The 15,434-nt window shown below is 58.1% G+C and overlaps 1 long non-coding RNA gene across 1 annotated transcript; it reads left to right on the forward strand.

The window, feature by feature from the left end:
• Positions 1–10,279: 10,279 nt before the first annotated feature.
• LOC134759045 (uncharacterized) lies at positions 10,280–14,317 on the forward strand. The gene is made up of 4 exons (XR_010134903.1): positions 10,280–10,403; positions 12,038–12,173; positions 12,654–12,911; positions 14,040–14,317. It is a non-coding gene; the product is annotated as an uncharacterized lncRNA (long non-coding RNA).
• Positions 14,318–15,434: the final 1,117 nt, after the last annotated feature.

The raw sequence follows: 15,434 nt of genomic DNA on the forward strand, positions 1-15,434 counted from the left end.
GCCAGGGCGGCCCCCAGCAGCTGCAGGAGGCGAGGGCCTCTGGGGCAGGGAGGACATGCACCTGCGCCTGGGCCCGTGAGGGGCTCCCCCACCACAGCGTGGGGTCTCTGGGCGTGCCAGGGTTGCCCCCACTAGACAGCCGGGGTTCTCAGGGAACACAGAGCAGACAAGCAGGCCGGCTTCTGCTTCAGCCTCGGCCCCTGTCCGCATCTGGGGCAGCACAGGACAGGTTTAGGGACAGACCCTAGCTGCATGCCTGGTGAGGACCTTCACCTCTGGGCCTCCCGCTGCTCCTCTGTGAAAATGGAGGTATTGGGGTGTTTGTCCCTCCTAGGGCCAGAGAGAGATGGCAGCGAATGCACGTGGTCCCTAAAGGAGAGCCATCCGCGGCCACGTAGGAAAGTGTCAGGCCCAGCTCCTCATTCCTGGGATGTGGCCTTTTCTCACCTGCGCTGAACTCTGCTCTCAGGACTCAAACCCTGAGCTGCTGTGGAGGCTAACTCACTCATGCTCCATGCCCATCTTCTGAATAAGTTTCCCAGACCCTCCAACCTGCCCTCCGTGTCGGCCCTGGGGTGCCTGCCTCTCCTTCCCTCTTCCTCTTCTTCTCACAAATATGGGCCGAGCTCATGTGATACGTCAGGCACTATGCTAGGACGTGGGGGTCCAGCTGGAAGGGACAGGACAGAACCCTGCCCTCCTGGAGCTGACAGTCTGTAGCAGACACTAATCAGATAAACAGATCACAAACTGTGACTGTCTCCAGCAGAGACACCTGGTTGGCCTTGGGGGAGCACGTAGCAGATGGATGGGGGTCCCTGCCCAGGGCTGCCGGCGGGTGGTGCACCTTGCACCACTCACTTAGTCCCACAGCCTCGCTTGCCCGCAGGCAGTGTGTCCTCTGCACACGTTCAGGGCTCCGTCCTTCTGCCCAGCGCCTCCGCAGGCTACGCCTTCTGTGCTGGGCCTCTGGGCATAGTTACTAGGCAGCCAGGGCTGGGGCCGGCCCTTGGCCTTAGCTCAGCTCCAGGGAGGATCAAGAGGGTGTCCAGTGTGGCCGTACACCTGGGCACCCGCTTCAGAATCCAGGTCCTTGGGAAACAAGTGGCTTTGGTCTTGCCAATGCCTTTGCTCTGTTTTCAGCTGGGAATTAAGCTGGGGAACAGCAGGAGGGGCAGCATTTGCTGGCCCTGGTGCAGGAGGTTGTGGGTGAGAAGAGCCGAGGTCAGGTCCCCACCTGGGCAGCCTGTGGTGTGAGCTAGAGGTGCAGAAGCCTGCGGGGACACGGAGGGCAGCCGGGCAGGAGCCTGCGGGGACGCGGAGGGCAGCCGGGCAGGAGCCCGCAGGGATGCGGAGGGCAGCAGGGCAGGCTGGGCTTTCTCCAGTGCTTGCTCCCCTCCCAAGGGAGTTCCTAATTTGGGTCCCCCTGCTCTTCCTTGGTCGGGTGGGCCCCACGCACTTGGCTATGATCCAGCAGACTCCTGCGTCCTGGTGTGTCCCCGCCCCACCTTCCCACTGCCCTCGGCCTCTCTCCCAGCCCCTGGGACCTGGGTTTTTTGCTTCCAATTTCAAATACATCAGACTCCATCCCACTGTCCTATCCCAAGTTGTCTTTTGCCTTTCTGGGAAAATAAAGTGGCAGGCGAGTGAACCCACTGCAATGGGACAGGCCTCCTCCTGTCCTCCGCGGGAGCAGCATCTCACAGGGGCTCCACCAAGCCTTCGAGGCCCAGCCAAAGCTGGGGTGGGGGCACTGGCTGGAAGCTTAGGGGAGGGGGAGCCCTGTGGGACCTCACTCCTGTGCCCGTGTGGCCGGGGGTACCTGCTTGACCTCTGAGCTGTCACCGGGAATAGTGTCCAGCCTGCCTGCCTGCCGGGACCTCTGCAGAGACCATGAGCTCAGCCCTCAGGGCCTAGATCCTGGGTTTACACTGAGGGCTGTGCGGCCAAGGACCCGGGGTGGGCATGACCGGGGTGTGTGGAGGAAGGAAGGGGGTCTGGGAAAGGATGCGGACAAGAGGTGGGTGCTGGGCCAGCACCTGCTTCTGTTCTTGGCCTCAGGACCGTCTATGGAAGGGGGAGTAATTCTCTGCAACATGGGCCCTGCAGCCGAGGTCTGGGCAGAGGCGTCAGGGCACAGAGCAGTGGTACCACCATGCCAGGGAGATGCTCAGGCCAGGACCAAGCAGAAAGGGGAGCTCACCATAAACTCCCTGGGGGGAGGGGAGCGCTTTACCCCGACAAGAATGGGCAGCAACAGGTCATCTATCCTCAGGGCCCATAATCCCTTCACCTGCTTCCTGCTGACCTGCTGCTGGGAAGGGCCATGGGCCTCAGGGCCTTTGTGGGGCTTCCTGTACCCCCCTGAATGCTGTCACAGTGCCTGAAACCTCACCAGTGGGGCCTCATTGCTTTGGTCCTATAACATTCCTTGATTGTCCAGCGTTAAGCACACAGTCATGAGCTGTTGCCTGAAGCTGACACTTACTGAGGGTGTTCTGTGTAGCAGGCTTTGTCCTGAGCCTTTTGATTTTTTTTTTTACATGTCTTGTTTATGCAGGATAAATCCCAGTAACCCATTTGCAGAAAAGGAAGCAGCAGCTCAGAGAGGTTAGGTAAGTTGCCTAAGGTCACCCAGCTTGTGGCAGAAGCAGGATGGAGCCCTGCCTATGTGATGATGGGACCAGGAGCACCCTGATCATCTTTAGAGCCCACCCCTAACCCAGGTGGGGGCAGCAGGTCCCTGTAAGCATGCTGGATGAAACCAGGCGGCTGACAGAAAGGGAGGGAGGCTGCCCTTGGGCTTCCGCAGTTCTGGATTCGAGCTCTGCTCAGTCACAATGGGCTGTGTGCCCTTGAGCAAGTTACTTCACTTCTCTGAGCCTCAGTGTCCTCTTATCAAATGGGATACTAAGATATAATTCAAAAATATGTTCTTGAGAATTCAATGGGAAGATCCTGCCAGAGTCTGGAGCCTGTCTATTTAGTTTGACAATAAATAATTGGGCTAGTGTTTACATTGATCTCTAGTAAGGGGGGCACAGAGCAGGGAAGGGTGTTCTGGGAGGGCTGAAGTGTGCCCCTGGGCATCGGGGCGACTGTGCCAGCACCCGCCTCTAGGTTTACAGCCCTCCCTGAGAACTAGAAAAATCCCCTCCTCTGAGCAGATGCCATCCTTGGACTCATGGGCTTGGCACCTGGTTTGGCCCCACAGAAGAGACTCCTACCCAGTTCTCTTTTCTAGCCCAGAAGAATGGCATTTCTGGACCATCCGGAACATCTGGATCATCTCCCCTGCTGATGCACAAACAGCCAGGCCTCCGGAGAAGGGGGGTGGGACAGGGTGTTGCAGGCAGTGGGAACGGCCCCTGCAAAGGATCATCAGGGAGACTGAGCAGGTCAGGATGGCTGCCGGAACAAGCAGCGTCTCAGCTGGACCTGTGGAGGGCAGGGGGTGAGCAGGTGAAGGAGGAGATGGGTGGAGAGTGTGTACCTGGGGACAGGCCTGGAGGCGGGAGGGAGGGGCTGGAGCCAGAGAAAAGGGCGGCTGGTGGAGGGAGGTGAGGCTGGAGGGGCTGGGCCTGGTACTTTGGATGAAGCCAGGTCACTGCAAAGATGAAATGTGATAGCACTGGGCAAAGGAAGCAAAGCCCATCACCGTGAGACCAGCTCCCAATCCTTCCCTGGAATTTATTTAGGAAAAGATCTAGAGAAGTCAAGGTGGGGCCCAGAGGGGAGGGGATCAGGGTCCGTGGGAAGCAAGTTCATGTCTTTGCACTGAGGATGGACAGGGGTGTGGAGTGTGGGAGGGAAGACGAGGAGGAAGCAGCCGAGGGGAGCTGGAGGGGAGGGGTGAGAGGAGGGGCTGGAGGAAAGCCTGGGGTTGTGTGCAGGGACCCACAGAGGATGCAGGTGAGTGAGAACGCAGGCAGGCCGTGAACAGCCCCAGTCCCACGGCAGAGGCAGCCAAACCCTTTCCCAAAGATGTTTTATAGAGACCTGGCGGGGCAGGGGGGGACTTTGGTCTTTTCAGACACAGAAGTTCCTTCTGTGACTAAGGGTAAGTGTCTTAGCCTCCTGCCTCAGTTTCCTCATTGCATAACAGGACCGTTTCAGTGTCCACCCTCAGAGTGTGAGGGCTAGATGAGGAAATGCACGTGCAGTAGGATGCCACCTGTCCCTGGAATGTCTACATGTCAGGTGCCCCAGCCCTCAGGATCCAGGACAGGTCTGGCTGCGGTGGGTGCTGGATGGATGCTGAGGAGGGGAGGGACTGTCACTGCATACCAGCCTCTGCCAAAATGGGGAGCCCAGGGGCAGGAATAGACAGGAAGGACTTCCTGGAGGAGGAGGGCTGGCAGTTTGGGAAGATTTAGATGGGGAGAAAGTGGGGCAAGGGCATGGGGGTGGGAAGTCTGGGAAAAGATGTCCTGGCAGGGTGGAGGGGAAGGGAAGTTACAATGGTAGTGGGGAAAAGCATCTGCCCAGGAGCCAATGGTGCAAACACAGTGTGTGTGTGTGTGTGTGTGTATGCACACCCGTGTGCACAAGCACACACCTCCTGCTGGTCTTCTACCTCCACCACTTTCCCAGCCTCCTAGCCAGAGCCCTGGGGCTCAGCTCAGGCCCTTACCCCCAGCCCCACCCGACCCCAGGCTTCACAACCAGAGGCCAAGACCCCGGCAAATGCACATCCCCTCGTCCCTCTCTGTCCCAGCCCCACTGCTCTCCCAGAGCCTGCTGCCATCCCCTCTCTGTCCTCCAGGCCTTGGGTCCTCCACACCCTCCTGCTGCCACCCGGATGCCCTAGCCTCCCGTGGACTGTTGGGGTCTCCCAGGGACCCCCGCACTTCTGTCTGTATGGCTCTTGTCCACTCTGCCCGGCTGACACCTCCGGCCACCCGAGACTGCTCGAATGCCCAGCACCCCACACAGCCGGCACCTCCTCTGCAGACCGCAGCCTGGGAGAGAGGGGAACCCACGGGCCTGTGAGTCTTTTCAGATCCTGGTAAACAGTAGGAGCACGGGAAATATTCTGGAGAGAAATCGCCGCCCTCAGCTCCAGTCCCTTGTTCCAGCCTCCTGCTGGGTGCCCGGGGGAGCGGACGTGATGCAGCTCTCCACCCAGTACCTGGTACCCAGCTCCGTGTGGAGCGCGGGGGCCAGCCCTGAGGACTCCTACTGACCTGCAGGTTCGGGGTCCAGAGACGGGGCAGCTCGCAGGCATGGGACGCAGCTCTGACTTCCTCAGGTGTTGGAGTTGGGGCCAGGAGGTCATGGAGCTGCAACCCCAACTCAAGGACTGGTTGAGCACTGGCACTGCCCGATAAAGGCCCCTGGTTGAGACTGTGGGTAGGGCCAGGGCTCAGACTGTGATTGAGGTCAGGGCTCAACGTGTATCAGGAGTGACCAGGGCCAGGGCTCAGATTGTGATTGAGGTCAGGGCTCATTGTGTATCAGGAGTGACCAGGGCCAGGGCTCAGACTGTGATTGAGGTCAGGGCTCATTGTGTATCAGGAGTGACCAGGGCCAGGGCTCAGGATGTAGGGGAGCTCAGGGTGCTCTCTGAAGTTAGGCCTCTTAGTGACCATCTTCAGCTGGATCTTGCTGGACCAGAAGCCAGAGCTTTGACCCCACAGGTGTGCCCTATCTGGGCCCTGGAGGGGCAGGTCAGTCTTTCTTGAGTGCCATCCTTTCACCCATGTTTTAAGCCTCCTGTTGACGAGGATCTGGACACAGGATTACATTCCAAGTCCTTGCTCAAAGCCTGAGCCGTCTCCACCCCATCAGCCATCTTGGTTGTGTCCCTGACCTGGACCCGGCCTCCCCTGCAGATCCTCCGGGCTCCCTCCCTAATCCCACCCTTCTGCACGCACCTGGGCCAGGACATGGGCAGTCACAGCTGACAGATTGTTTAGGGGATCAGGAAGCCGGTGGGTGTGCAGCAGATGCCTGTGTGGACATGCACACATGCACACTCATGCCCGCTTCCAGGCAGGAAGACCGGAGGCTGCACATGGGCAGCGGCGGGTGGTGGTGGTCCTTGACCAGGGTGTGAGTCCAGTTTGTCTTCAACTTGGTGCTGGGAAGTGGGGTTGGGGAGGGTGTGAGGCATCCTGGGGTCCTTGGTGGGTTAGACTCCTGAAACCCAGCAGGTTTCTCATGTCTCTGAGCCTCAGTTTCCCCTTCCCATATCTTGTGAAGAAGAGACTGGCATCTCCCCAGGGTTCCTATGTGGGTGACACAGATCAGCGTGTCAATGGTGTCCTCACTGTCCCTATCTGACCGCATGGCCCTGCCTGTCTCTCCTCCTCCCTGGAGCCCATGTTTGGGACTTCCACATTTGGTCCCTGAGCCTTCATGGAGTAGCTCCTCCGTGGGGAACCCTGGACCAGGTGCAGCAGGGAGTCGGGAGAGAGCAGATGGAGTCCCTGCACTGATGGGGCTCACGGGGCCCTGGGAGAGAGTATCAGCTTGGATGGTGACGATCCAGCAGGGCCACAGCTGAACGGAGGTGAGGACGAGGGCCCACGGGGCTTGGGGCACAGTGGCTGCCTCTGCTCAGAGACAGCTTCCCAGACCACACAGTGGCCCAGCTGTGTGTTGGAGGCATAGGAGCTCTCCTGAGGAAAGGCATGGGAAACAGAGGGAACAGCAAGTGCGAAGACTTGGTATGGAAGTAAGAAGTGACTGGAGTGTTGCTTGAGGCTGGTGAGCAGGAGGCAATGCATCAGGCAGGCCGACCCCTGCCCCTCCCAGGCTGACCCCAGCCAGATGGGGAAGGACCTGGGTCCCTGCTGTGGGTGGTGAGTCCCATACACGTCCCTGCCTACCCTGTCATCCTGCAGGGCGCAAACTGATCCCAGAGAGGGTGCCCAGCCCACGCTGTGCAGCACCGCGGGGGGAGCCCAGCGTGATAGAGAGCAGTGTCTTAGGCCTGGCTCCACCGCCGAGGCTGCGGCCCAGTCCAGGCCAGGTCCTTCCCCTCGAGACTCCAGCCTCGGCTCTCTTGGACTTCAGGGTGACATCACCAGGGTGTTGGGGGTCTTCTGTGATCCTCCTACGAATACTTCTTCTTTTTTTTTCTTTTTAGAGACAGGATCTTGCTCTGTTGCCCAGGCTGGAGTGAGGTGGCACGATCACAGCTCACTGCTGCCTCGACATCCTGGGCTCCAGCAATCCTCCCGCCTCAGCCTGCCGAGTAGCTGGTACTACAGATGTGTGCCACTAGGTCTGGCTAATTTTTAAAAATTATTTATAGAGACAAAGTCTCCTATGTTGCCCAGGTTGGTCTTGAACTCCTAGGCTCAAGCAATCGTCCCGCCTCAGGCCCCTGAGTAGCTGGGTCTATGGGTGGGCACCACTATGCCTGGCTAATTTATTTACTTATTTTTGTAGAGACGGGGTCTCACTATGTTTCTCAGGCTAATCTTGAACTCCTGGGCTCAAGCGATCTGCCTGCCTCAGCCTCCCAAAGTACTGGGATTACATATGTCAACCACCGTGCCCTACCCACTTCTGTTTTATTATTGTTATTATTATTTGAGATGGGGTCTCGCTCTGTCACCCAGGCTGGAGTGCAGTGGCACGATCTCAGCTCACTGCAACCTCCACCTCCCAGGTTCAAGCGATTCTCCTGCCTCAGCCTCCTGAGTAGCTGGGACTACAGGTGTGCACCACCACGCCCAGCTAATTTTTTGTATTTTTAGTACAGACAGGGTTTCACCATGTTGGCCAGGCTGGTTTTGAACTCCTGACCTTGAGTGATCCGCCCACCGTGGCCTCCCAAAGTGCTAGAATTACAGGCATGAGCCACTGTGCCCGGCCTGTTTTTTTTTTTTAATTATTTTAAAAATTTTATTTATTTATTTATTGAGACAGGGTCTTGCTCTGTTGCCCAGGCTGGAGTGCAGTGGTGCAATCTCAGCCCACTGCAACCTCTGCCTCCTGGGTTCAAGCAATTCTCCAGCCTCAGCCTCCCGAATAGCTGGGATTACAGGTGCCGGCCACCACACCCGGCTAATTTTTGTATTTTTAGTAGAGACAGGGTTTCACTATGTTGGCCAGGCTGGTCTTGAACTCCTGACCTCAAGTGATCTGCCCGCCTTGGCTTCCCAAAGTGCTGGGGTTACAGGCGTGAGCCACTCCTGGCCTCACTTCTATTTTTCAAACCGAGGGTGATGCTTAACCCAAGAGTAGGTGCTGTCAGGCCGAAACATCTGTTCTGGTCCTTGGCTGGCTTTCCCAAGGCCCTGAGTGTCCTAGGGCCTTGTGACTTCTTCTGTGAACTGGAAAACAGCCCCCCACTCCAGTCCCTGCCTGGCTAGGCTTGCCTGAGCAGAGCAGAGGTGAGAGGCAGGAAAGATCCAGCAGCCTCAGAGCTGTGAACGGTGCCAGCCCCGTGATTGACATGTCAGCCGCACTAATAGTATCGCTTCATCTCTCCAGACTCTCCCTCTCCCGGTTTGTCCACTGTTCTGTTTGGAAATAAGGTTGTGCCCTTAGTCATACCTTGATAAGAAGGGAGACGCCCCTGCCCGCCCTCTCTCTTCTGTTCCGCCTCCTCTGCCGAACGTTCAGGAGCTCCTCATTCAAAAGACCGTCAGATGAAATGTTTGCTAGAGATAACACTGTGAAGCATTTAGAAACACCTTGCACCAGCCTACTTCTTAAATACTTGTTAAAAACGAGAGCACACCCCAAATAGAGTTTCATAGAATATACCTTTTTTATTTTTCATTATTTTTTGAGATGGAGTCTCACTCTATTGCCCAAGCTGGAGTGCAGTGGCGCAATCTCAGCTCACTGCAAGCTCCGCCTCCAGGTTTCAAGTGATTCTCCTGCCTCACCTCCCAAGTAGCTGGGATTACACGCATGTGCCACCACACCTGGCTCATTTTTGTATTTTTAGTAGAGACATGTTTTCATCATGTTGGTCAGGCTGGTCTTGAACTCCTGACCTCAAGTGATCTGCCCACCTTGGCCTCCCAAAGTGCTAGGATTACAAGCATGAGCCACCGTGCCTGGCCTCTTTTTTAAATCCAGTTTTTATTCAGCAGAATGTTCCGAAAGATCCAGAGGGTAACATGTGGGCAAAGTCCCTGAGCCCTGGCTGGGGTGGCCTGGGTGGGGTCGCCTTCCTCCAACACCCAACTCATGTGGGCTCTGGGCACCCAGCACCGGGTTCCTTCCCCCCACACCCATCTCGTGTGGGCCCTGGGCGCCCAGCGCCGGGTTCCTTCCCCCCACACCCATCTCGTGTGGGCCCTGGGCGCCCAGCGCTGGGTTCCTTCCCCCCACACCCATCTCATCTGGACTCTGGGCACCCAGCGCCGGGTTACTTCCCCCAGGCCTTGAGCCTGGCTTTGCAGCTCCTGCTGCCCCAGGGCAGGTGATGGTGGCCGCCCAGCCCTCACCCAGCCCTGAGTCCTGTGTGGAAGGCGATTCCTCCCACTTTACAGGGGAGGACACAGAGGCTGAGTGTGGTCACGGCTGAGGCCCCAGCGCAGCATCTGAGCTGCAAGCTGGCCGCCCCCCCCCCGCCGCTGCACCCCCATATTCCACTCACAGACCTTCTTCCTGCTGAACGCAGCTGGGCCCTGACGCCTCTGTGCCTTGGCCCACAGGGCACCTTCTGCTCACTCAGCTGTCCCTCCAGGCCCCGTAGGGCTGCAGACCCAGGCCCACCCAGTCACAGGCCTGGCAGCGAGGGGGAGCAAAAGGGTCAAGGGGCCACCCAGGGCTGGGAAGGGCCTTGCTCCACCTCGCTCTCCTCCATTCCCCGTGTGGGCCCCCATCTCCCATTCTGTGAAATGACCCGTTTGGGCCACAGGGTCCCCAATTCCTCTTGGCTTGGGGCCGTCTGTTCCAAGAGGAGGGGCCATATTGGTCCTTGAGGCCCCTGCGGCCCAGTGAGTCTGCAGTGAGACCTCCCTGGAGGTATATATCAACAAAAAGTCAAACTCCGTAAAGTATTTGAGACATTTATTCTGAGCCAAAGATGAATGGCTGGGGGCCCATGACAGCCCCAGGAGACCCTGAGACCATGTGTTCAAGGTGGTCGGGCCACAGCTAGGTTTCATACATTTTAGGGGGACACAAGGCATCAATCAATACACATAAGCTGTACATTGGTTATGCCTACAAAGGCGGAACCACCGGAAGCGGGGATGCTTCCAGGTCATAGGTGGATTCGAAGATTTTCTGATTGGCAGTTGGTTGAAAGAGTTATTGTCGGTAGATAGGAATGTCTGGGTTACGATAATGGGTTGTGCAGACCGAGGTTTCATCATGCAGATGAAGCCTCCAGGCAGCAGACTGCAGAGAGAATGGATGGGAGATGTTTATTATCAGACTGAAAGACTGTTCTGCCAGTCATTCCAAAAGGGAGGGGGGATAACAAGGTATGTCCGTCTCCCGCTTCCCACCGTGGCCTGAACTCGTTTTTCAGGTTAACTTTGGAATGTCCTTGGCCAAGATGAGGGTCCGTTCATTTGGCTGGGGGTCTTAGGATTGATTTTCTGGTTTCCATATGCAATGGGAGTGGGGGAGAGATGGGGTGGGGGCAGCCTGAGGCTCAGCCCTGGCCAGGGAAGCCCCCTCCAGGCATTGGCCAGGTTCTGACTGCTACAGTGTTACAGCCGGCAGGGAACATGGACCCACAAGCTCCTCCCCTTCCCAAGCCTCCGTTTCCTTGTTTGTAAGATGATGCCTGGGATCCCTGCCTCCTTGTAGGGCTCAAACAAGATCCTAACCTCTATTAGGAACAGTGCCAAGGCAGGGGGCCCCCAACAGCTCAAGCAGGCTGGAGCTTGGTGCTCACGGAGTAGGGGAAGCTGGTGGCTTCTCAGGCTCATGACATTATCCCCGCAGGGTGCAGGGCTATTCCCTGGTGGGGCTGGGGGTGTGTGTGGCCATTGGCAGGAGCCCCGATGTTCTCATCCATGAGTCAGCGGAGATGGGAACATCAATTTATTTGAGTGGCTGCTGCAGCCGAGTCCTTGGAGGACAAGGAGCTTTTGCCAAGCCTGGGCCGAGGGTGCCAGGGCTTGGGGCAGGGAGACTGTGTCCAGAGACACAGCTTCAAGGGCCCCTGGTTGATGTCCCCAGGGCCTGCTGAGTGCCAGGCCCTGGGACTCAGAGAGGACACCACCCGATGGAGCTGCCCTAAGGGAGTGCGAGTTGGATGGGGGGGGTGGGGGCAGAGGAGGGAGCAGGATGTGATGGGTCTGAGGTCTCACGGGGTGCCCAGGTGGGCTGGATATACAGACCATGGGCGGCCTGCAGGGCCATGAAAGGGCAGTGGGGGCAGAAGACAGAGGTTGGAGGCAGGGTGGCATGGAGGGTCTCGGGGCAGGGGCAGGAGGGTCTCCAGGGTGGTCAGTCTGCTGCAGTCAGCAGAGGGCACTGGAGGGGCCTGGGCTCGGGCTCCAGGTAGAGCTGACCTAGCCCAGAATAGGCAGGTGAGGGAAGGCCACCGCCTGGTGGGCTTGGCTGTCCCCTCACCTGGACCCCATCGCCGGCCTCTTCCTTGCACGGGGTAGATGCTCATTGATGTGGTGACATCTAGCAGGAGGGTGGCCCTGGGCAGGGCTGTGAGCTGGGAGACCTGGGCTGGGATCTCAGCTTTGGGCCCACACACTGGGATGGAGGAGTGTTTACTGCTGTCTCTGAATGGCTGCAGGAAGGCTGAGGGGGCACATGGTTGATGGGCCAGGCCACTCTGGGCACAGTTGCTGAGAGTCTGCTCTTCCTCAGTGGGGGCACCCGGGGCGGTGGAAGGGAGTCAGATGCCAATTCCCAATGGGTCCTGGTGGTCGTGCCCTGCTCCAGGGCCTTGGCACCCGCCCCCATAGCCATGGAGTCCAGGGGGGCCCCCAGGGGCTGGAAAGGCAGGGAAACAGATTCTCCTTGGGAGCCTCCGAGGAAGCCAGCCCTGGCTAGCACGTCTGTGCTCTGTCTCTGGCTTTGCCTGTTCTGGACATCTCTGGAGGTGTGAGCACCACGTGGCCTTTCGTGTCTGGCTTCTTTCACTTAGCACGGTGGCTTCAGGTCCCTCCGCGTTGTCGCATGTGCCAGTGCTTTGCTCCTTTTTACACCTGAGTAATCGTCCACTGTGGAGTCATCCTTTCAGCTGCTGAGAGATGCGTGGGCAGTTTCCATCTGCAGCCATCGTGAGCAGTCGGGTGAGGCTGCTGAAGCAGACGAGTGAGGGCACTGCCCGGGCCATTTGGGCTGGAGCGGGGGTTTGAACTCCTCTTTGTGGGACCAAGGCTGTGTTCTTGCCCACACCTCTCCCTGCTCCAGGCCTGTCTTCCCCTTGGGACTGGGACTATGACTTGGTGGCTTCAGCCTCCCCAGGATGAGCCTGATCCTGAGAGTCAGGCTGGACTGAGGAGGACGGGTGGGCCTCCTGGGGGAGGTGGCGGCTTCGGACTGGACCTTGCAGGAGGGATGGGCTGTCTGAGGATGAGAGATGGGAGGAGGTATTGCAGGTTGGGCGCAGGTGAGGCTGAGCTGGGAAGGGAGGTGGTTGAGGCTGGTTCTTGGGCTGAGTGCCGGGGAGGGGTCGGCCGGGGATCACCGAGAGGTCCCTCCAGGCTGCATGAGCAGAGGAGACACCCTACAGGTAATCTTCTTGCCTGTGTTTCTAGAATTCACAAATCCTACAATTCTAAGCTCTCAGAACTCTTGGATCTGAAGGTTCTCAAATGCTAAGGTTTCTAGATGTTAGCAGACGAAGGTGTCAAGACGCATGGGATCTACGATGCAGAGTTCTGAGTGGGGATATGCGTCCCCCACCCCGACTCACCCCACGACACATATCAGTAACAGCCTCTGCAACTCCGCCTTGGCACCCCCGCACGTTCCAGGGGCAGCCACACTAATGGATTGCTCAGAACGGGCTGGAGGTGAGATGTGTTTGCCCGGAGCCTCCACACACTGTCATCTCCAGCTGTGCCTGTCCCTCCCCACCTTCCACTCTGTGTCTCTTCCCTGCCCCCCTTGTGCCCCAGCCCCAGCCACCCCTGTTCTTTCCTGCTACCTAATCCTGTGCCCCACCACAAGGAGGCTGAGCCCAGGGACGGCCGGGAAGGACCCCCCGGCAGGCTCTCAGGGTGGGAGAGAGGTTGTGGGGATCAGGGGCTTTGCAGAAGGGACAGGGAGGCAGCCCAGAGCACCCCAGCTTCTTGGCCAGCAGCAGGTAACCTGGCTAGAGGGCGGGGCCCCCATGGGCCATCCCTGGGCCAGCTGCCCAGGGCTACCAGGAAGGCAGCTTGTTTTGTAGGAGGTCAGGCAGCGCCCTAACCCCACCTCTTGTCTTCCCTGATGTCACACCCCAGGGTCAGCCCCTTGGGCCGGAATGGGGGTGATGGTGGGAACTGGGAAGCTGAGAGAACAGGGAGGAGGCCGGGTGGGGCACACCAGGCTGTGGCTGTGGGGATGGGGAGATTCCTCACCTGGGCAGGCCGGGCAGCAGCGGGGCAGTCCTGGGGGGTGTGGTGAATGCTTCTGCTCTCTTCCCCTGACTATATGGGAGCCTCCATCCCATCTCACCTGGAAAAGGGGCTTGGAACTGGGCTGCTCGGCCTTGGGCACCCCAAATGGGGCCTTTGGAGCCCTGGGTTTCCTGGGGTGGCTAGGTCCCCACCCTGCCTCTGATCCATCCTGAGTCTGCATTTCTTCTCCAGGTGCCCCCTGCCCTTGGCCTCCCACCATGGCCTGGGAGTAGATAGTGGGCTGGGGCAGGCCCAGCGCTGTCCTCTGTGGGGAAGGAGGACTCTGGGCCTGGAAATAGTCGAGTGTGGACAGAAATAACCCTGACTGGCCTCAAAACAGAACATGGAAAATTAAATAGGGAACATTAGCATTCACCCCGTGCTTGCCGCAGCCACTGTCCCATTTGGGAGGCGGGCACGTTTATCCTCATCTAGAGACAGGGAAACTGTAGCCCAGAGAGGGGAGGTGACCTTCCTGAGGTTCCTCTGCCAGCCGGCCAGGCCCTGTGACCCCTGTGCTTCTGTGCTTCCACAACACAGCCGCATCTCCACTTCTGCCCTGACAGCTCCTGCTGCAGCAGATGCCCTTCCAGATGCAAACTCCTACTCATCCTTCAAAACCCAGCTAAATGTCACTTCCTCTGGAAAGCCTTCCCCACCTCTCTAGCAGGCAGTTGAGCCCAGCTTACATTTCCGACAGGCCCTCACTGCCCGGGATTGCAGCTGCGGGCTCCTTGAGGGCAGGGATTGTCCCTCATTCATCCTGATTCCATGCCAAGGCTTATAGTAGGTGCTCAATAAATGCTTGCTGAATGATAGATGGGCTGTGAGTGGTGCTAAGTTGAATGCCTTGTCCCTTTACCACAATTTCATCTCAACCACCCAAGAAGTTAGCGTGAGTATGGCTGTTTTACTAAGGAGCAAACAGGCTTACAGAGGTGAACTCACCTGCTCCAAGGTCACACAACAGTCAAGGGCTGGACCTGGGATTTGGTCCCAGCCCCACAAACACAGCCCCACTATGTACCTAGCATGGGCTCAGGTAGGCCCTAGGGGTGGGCAGTGTATCTGACCACTCGGCCTGTCCACCTTCCCCTGCACCCATGGCCCCACGGACCCCTGGGCTGGCTCTCAGGTGTGGCATCTCCACCTTCCCCCGCAGGCCCAGAACCCACCCTGCTGGGCCAGCATCGTCTCCCAAGGGCTCCCACACAGACACAGTGGGAGCCCCTTCCCTCAGGCTGGCCCCCAACTTGTTCCCTTAGAGGGGTTGTTGGTAAGCACTGTGGCCTGAGGCTTCCTCTGTGAGAGACTTGTGGGTGTCATGCCACAGGGGAAGAGGGAAGTGAATGGATAGAAGGTTCTAGAACTATTAGCTATTGCAGGGACAAGATATGAAGAAAGGATTTCAAATCCTGGTTTAAAGAATCAGCCAGGCACAGTGGCTCATGCCTATAATTATAGCACTTTAGGAGGCTGAGGCAGGAGGATCCCTTGAGCCCAGGAATTGGAGACCAGCCTGGGCAACATGTTGAGATCCCATTTCTACTAAAAGCAAAAAAAAAAAAAAAAAAAAGATCTGACCATGGTTCCATGTGCCTGTAGTCACAGCTACTGTGGGCATTGGGGTGAGGGTGGCTGTCACCTGAGCCCAGGAGGTCGAGGCTGCAGTGAGCTGTGATTGCACCACTGCACTCCAGCCTGGGCGACAGAGCAAGACCCTGCCTCAAAACTGAAAACAAACAAAAAGAATCAAGGTTCTGGGGTTCCGGAGTTGTTTCCATCTTTCTGGCCTCCCCCAGTCCAGCAAAGGCCTATGGGTGAGGCAGAGCGAGTGCTGGAGAAGGTGGCAGCAGGTGGCCTGTGGGCCAGTGGACAGGAAGGAAGTGAGACAGCTGGCAGGCGACTCGGAGCCCGGGAGCAGGAGTGGGCTGG

Source organism: Gorilla gorilla, chromosome 7 (genome assembly GCF_029281585.2).
Source record: "Gorilla gorilla gorilla isolate KB3781 chromosome 7, NHGRI_mGorGor1-v2.1_pri, whole genome shotgun sequence".
In the NCBI taxonomy this organism is placed as follows: Eukaryota; Metazoa; Chordata; class Mammalia; order Primates; family Hominidae; genus Gorilla; species Gorilla gorilla.